Below are 6,356 nucleotides of genomic sequence, written 5' to 3'. Positions count from 1 at the left end.
TTCGCCTTAGCCGACTGCCCGCAAATAGGGGAGGACCTGCCATGATCTCGTAGTTCAATTCCAAGGCTCAGAAATCCATTTTGTCGCAATTACTGTATCATCCACACTATATCAGTAAAAAAAAAAAAATGTTCGTTTTTATAATCGCGAATGTTTTACTCTATAAGCATCACATATCGACCATACGCGTTGAGCAGGATTTATAATATTATATTCGTTAATGTGCCTCGGCAGTTGAGTATGTTCTCAATTTAACCATGCAAAACGAAGCCGTGGTGTGGAAGTGAAGGCTGAAGTGGCACTGGCAATCTCGCTAACATTGTTTGTTTTGTGAGGTTTAACGTCCGAAAGCGACTCAGGCTGGTTGAGACGCCGTAGTGGAGAACCCCGGAAATTTCGACCACATGGAGTTCTTTATATAACCTGCACTGACATCGCACAGCACACGGGTGCCTTGCTTTTTGCCTCCATCGAAAAGCGGCCACGGCCGGGATTCGATCCTGCATTAGAGTTAATTAATTAGTTAATTATCGTTAGTTATAGATAGTGATAGTGATCAGAAAGAGAGAGAGAGATGGAGAACTCTTGCACAAAGAGAAAAGAAGGAAGAGGGTCTCTAAAGAGAGACAAAGAGTTTCTCTCCTTTTTTTCTAAGTTCCCTTTTTCCCTCTCACTCTCAGAGGGAGTACAGTGAGAGAGCAAAACTGTCTATCTGAGATAGAAAGATTCTTCCACTGTTTGTTTCTCTTTCTCGAGGAATCAAGGGTGCAGCAGAGCGGCCTTCGCCTTTCTGCACGTAACATGACAAGTGCCGCCCTGAAATTTTCACCTTTGTGTGGTAGGGTTTTGATAATGTATACGTTAACAACCTGATGCCGCTGACGCAGAAGCGTATTGAACTTTTGCCTAGATGGCACCCTTGTGGGCATCTCAGCGAAGATGTGGGCGTTGTTATGATCGGGGTTACCCGAGCGGGTGCCGGCGAGTGCCTGACGCCCCTTGGCAAGCTCCGGTGCTAAGCCTCGGCGACGGACAAGTCCGAACATGTCCTAGACAGAGTGGCGCCTCTGCCCGGCGGCGGCCCACTGCCGCCAGGTGCCGAACTCTTGTCGGCTTCAGTGCCGGGAAAACCCACAAGTGGTGAATATCTGCCTCATTATTTTGTGAGTTGCAGACAAGACACCCTGGACGTGGATATAAATATCGGTATTGAGGCCATGTTTGTGTTACAGCAGGTATGGGTGCAACCCCGACCCGGATCCTCCATAGCGCAACTTCCTCTGCGTGGGTAAGATGTGTGCGACGCCGGAGGTGCTCCTCTCTTGTGAGGGGGGGTGATATTATCCAGACTTATCCATACATGACATTATCCAATAGGACGACAACTTTGGCTGTATGCAGTAAAGTAATGTCAGATACAGAGCGAAGTGCGTCTTGGTTTTCTTCCTATTAAGGAAAGTTGGTTGGAGAAGACTGTTATTTGAACCTTGCTTTGCGCCGACGTACTCCTGAAAGACTTGCGGTCACAAATAGGGCAGTCATGGAATGGCGAGAGCTGCGAATAACGAACCTAATCTTGATATGGGAGAAATCAGGGCTTGATTGCGGGAAAGTGATAAAAAAGAAGCAGAAAGTCAAAGCGGTTGAAAGCGATGGCTTTTAAGATAAGAATATTGGAATGCTGGGAACAGATAAAGCGGAAAGCGGAGGAAGAGGTGCGGAAAAAGAAAAAGGAAAGAAGAAACGGAGGAACGAATAGAAGGCAAGCGATTGGAAGTGAGGCCAGCGGAAGCGCAGATCGAATTGGCGAAAACGAACGGGGCCGATGTTGCGAGCCCTCAGACATCCAAAGCGCCTAAAATGAAAGACCTACTGTCACTGTCCACAATAGGTGAGGCTTTCTAGTCAGGTTTGAGCGCATATCCGAGAAAAACGAAATTCTTCGTTCCACATGGTCCCAGCACTTCTTGACGGTTTTACGCCTTGCTAGGCTGCCGACGTGCTTTGCTCGATTTACTAAAGAGAAGGCGGATGATTACGGGAAAGAAACATCAACATTGCTTATGAAGTGCCGCCTCTCGGCCGTTGCCTTCCGTCAACGGTTCAGGAAAGCAGAAAAACGGCCTTCCGAGTCTTTTCCGGAGTATGTTGACAATTTGAAGACAAACTTGATGAATGGCTTAAGGCCACCAAGGTCTATGGTGACCGGTACAAAGTTTGTCGTCGAAATCTGTCGAACAGTTTTACAATTTTACAACAGTGTGAATGAGGAAATGCGGCTGTGGGTGCAATACAGGCCCAACAAAAAAAAAAAAAAGGCTTGGAGTGCGCCGCCGAGTTCGGAGAAGAGTTCCAGGTCAGGCACGACGCAGGTAGAAAGAGCTTGCGGGCAGTCGTAAAGCCCCACAGGGAGTTCGGAAGGCACGCACTGCGGAACTAGAACCGAGTGTGTTCCACGCAGGGAGAGAAAGGTGCAAACGTAGGGGGGGGGGGGGGGGGGGGGGAGGACAAAAAGCCGTGAGAAAAGATGCTGACAAAGAAAAAGAGGGAGAATGACTGTGCTAAAGCCTTTGGCACGAGGAAGCCGGCAATCTGTTTCCGCTGTAACGAACCCGGACACATCGCGAGTGGCAGTCGGAGGAGAAAGGTAGTTTTTTTCACTCGCCACCCTCGACGAGGAAACATGCGCCTTCTCAAGATGCACATGCGCGAAAACATCGGGAACACTGCAGTATCCTCCGCGATTTCGCCGCCACAATGTATGTGGTACAACCCGCGCTCATCACACCACACGATTTCACCGGCGAGCGAGTGTGGATTAGGCAGGTGGCACAGGAAGACAGCGTTTGTCGTAATGCTTACAAAGGCGGCTGTGTCGGTGATCTTGTAAGAGTAGCTGCCTTACCTTTCTAACCATTCAGAGGCTCAGTAAGAGAAGATGAAACTGAGATACGGAGACCGCTCCGTACACTCGCTTACGCGTTCTAAAGCCCGCTAAACCGCGGGCAAGTTGAAACATTCATTTGAAGCTGCAAAGGAAATGCTCGCGTAGACGCAGCGACAGCTGCTTTCGAGAATGAGGCGTCTTCCACGCCGCCTAGTGACTCCCGCGAAGAATTTGAAACCTCTCTATCGCATTCCCAATCGGATCGCTTTCCCGATCTGACGATGGTAGATCGGAACGCGATAGCGGCTGAATAAGCGAGCGATGATACTCTCCGAGTTCGAGGTGTCATGTCCTTGAACGTTTGGCGAGAAAGAACGAGTTTCAAAAGGAACGTGCGGGAGTAACCTGCCGGCTAGCCAAAGGAATACCACATCGCGTCTTTGTGAGAGAAAAGCACGAAGAGGCAGTTCGCGACCTCGTAGAGGGCGACTAGAAGTAAGCGCTTTAAAACTGGTAGAGAGGAAGCATATTTCTTGTGATCACCATTCAGGGTAGTTTTTTTTTTTTTTTCTATATTGCGGAACAGTGAAGGAGGAAGGCACTTGGTCAGTCTTGTAGCGAGGCCATTCGTGGAAATTGTTCATTTTTTTGCAGGATATCCCTCAATCGCTTGAGGTCATGCTATGTACGTAATGTAGTGGTATAATTTATATTTACTTGTACTACTACTTTCCAATTCCCCTTTCAGCCCTTTGTCCGTAGATCTTGACGGCAGCTGCGGTCTTTGCCACCTAAAATTTGGTTGAAAATTGTGAAGGGTGGTGCCAATAAACCGTCTGTATATATCTGGTCCGCAACTCTTTCTGCCTGATTCCAGAAGAGTGGCCACAACGTCTCCATCTGGGGAGGAAACAGCCTCCTTACAGCCTAGTCCTTACAGATCTCCTTACAGCCTAGTTCCTACAGATCTGCTTACAGCATAGTTCAAGGCTTGTTGTTTGGTTGCCTGGTACGGCTCAGGAGGTGACGGATGCTGTTGCCTTGCCGGAGTGGGGGTATTGTGCAGGCTTAATAACTAATGCCCTAGCTGAGTCCTTCGACCTGCAGACATCTCGCTTCTGGACATATCCAGGAACCGAAGATCAGCTCACCTGATACGGCCTCTTCAAAGGACACAAAGGATGTGTGAACCCTTTCGAGACCTCTTTGGGTGACGGACGAGCTGTTCCTGCAGCGGTCGACGACAGGGGCCGAGCGGGTGCTGGAGATCGCCTGAGGCCCCTTGACAAGCCCCGGTGCTGCGCCGCGTGGTAGCGGCGCACTGAAAGGAAGCCTCGGCGTCCAACAAGCCGGAACATGCGATAGACAGCGTGGCGCCTCAGACCGCGGCGGCTGACCCTTCTACCCCCGCCCCCCCCCCCCCCCCCTCCCTCCCCCTCTCCTCGCTCCGCGGCAGATTCGAAGTCTATTCGACCTCTTGGGCCGCTGCTAACTGCGGCCTCTGAATTGGACAGCTCAAATGGCAGTTGTTTCCTGGATTTTGATTGGACTTTCCTCACCCGCGATACATTAGTGGTGCGGGAGAGATCCCACTTCGCATCTCAATCTACGTTGTCTCTATATAAGCAGGAGCGCTGCCGCTCGAAGAGGGGGACCGTCGAGAGCGTCCGTCGAGTGCAGTGTTGCTCGTCTGGAGGGGAGGCAGGGGAATGTCTCTGGCCGTCGCTGGGCGAAGACAGTCGCGTGTAGTTAGTCGATTTCGGCCCCCGTGCCGATGTTGTTCTGTTTTGTACCATTACTGCAAATGATTTATAAAGTCGCCTTTCATTCACTTCATCTCTTGGACTCGAACCCTGATACCCGGATCCGAACCACGATGGCGTGGCCCTCAGAACCGGATCAATGAACTATCTGGGTATCCGAGTTCTCCGAACTTCGTTATTTTTGTCGCGACCCAAGTAATGCAAGCTATTTGTGAAAAATAAATGAATATGCTTGGACAGGAACGTTTGCAAGAAATCAAGGCATGTTGGTTCTGAGCTGTGCCGGGAAGAGTTGACTCCAAATGAAATGGTTAAGCTCATGCACATCCAGTGTGAAGTTTTCCCCTTCTGAAGCTGCGCTTAAATGCAGAAAACAACTACAGCGGCTTACTTCCACCACGGATAATGCAGCAAAGCCTCTTCATTGTGCTGCCTATGCTCCTGCAAGACTTGTATGATACGATACAGCCGTGATAAGGGAAACCCCTGTATGTGTTATGGTTTCTTCAGAACATATTCGAACTGCCAAGCTCTTTCAGCACCACCGAGCGGGTTTGACCACCAGCTTTCAACAGGGAGCGCCATACTCAGTTCCTCTTCGTGAAATTGGGAGTTTCTTTAAATTATGTTCCGTTAAATCGAGTTTTGACTGCGCACATTATAGAAAGATCGCGCAGATATCTTTGCATTAAAATCTTTTTCCAAGAGTTCTCAAAACTACATGTTTTTTACGGTGCCGAAAGTGTTTTAACACACACACACACCCATGAACGCAAACACACACAAAGAAACACAAGTATGCGCGCCATATGTAAGAAAATGTTGCAAGTCAACAAGAATCATTGTATCACATTCTGTATGTATTGAAATGTTGTTCTGTGGTTTATTAATTTTATTGGCATGTAAACTCTTTGTATACTTTCTTTCAAAATTTTTGCACAATTTGTTTTCATGTTGCGTATTGGGCTTTGCTGAAATATTACTTACGTGTACGACAGAACATTTAAATATCTATAATAACTTCGCATATGCTTTGCCAGTGTTGATCAAATATGCCCCTTAGTTAAATATTTTTTTCAAGACACTTCTGAAATTGTCTGTGTTTTCATGGTCACGAGGGGAGTAGACAGTTGCGATCTACACGGTGTTTTACAGCTGGACGGCTGTATTTATAATTACTAGGTGTGCAAAAGGCGGATACATTTTAAATAGTAATGAACCATGCTTATACTACCGTTTTTATTGTGATTATATACTCATGAGTGTTTGATTGTGAGACTACTCGCAGTAACAGTTGTGCAAAACAAAAAATAGTCCTGGAATGAAGCCCTTATTTTCATCTTTATTATTCTAGAATATCATATCCGACTTCTAGATTGCACGTATCAGAAATGAAATGTAAAATAATATTAAAGCTCCTAAGCACCAAGAAGTCACATAAACACATCGTACGACACAATGTTATCAAACAAAGCGTATTTTATTTCAAAAACTTCACAGACAAACATAAAATATTGCCACTTACCCCGCATTATATCGCGCTAAGATTTAAAGTCTCTTTTTTTTTTTTCACACAACATATAGCACAAAATGTCACTTTCATTTACCTTACAAATAACAATAGGGCAACTCTTCCTAAAGGAATTACAAAAAGGGCCGAAGCACACGTATCTATACATGTGTGGAGTCGAGCAAGACACTTCAAA

Source organism: Amblyomma maculatum, chromosome 3 (assembly GCF_055883805.1).
Source record: "Amblyomma maculatum isolate TAMU_Amacu chromosome 3, ASM5588380v1, whole genome shotgun sequence".
In the NCBI taxonomy this organism is placed as follows: Eukaryota; Metazoa; Arthropoda; class Arachnida; order Ixodida; family Ixodidae; genus Amblyomma; species Amblyomma maculatum.
Note: the sequence above shows the minus strand (reverse complement) of the source record.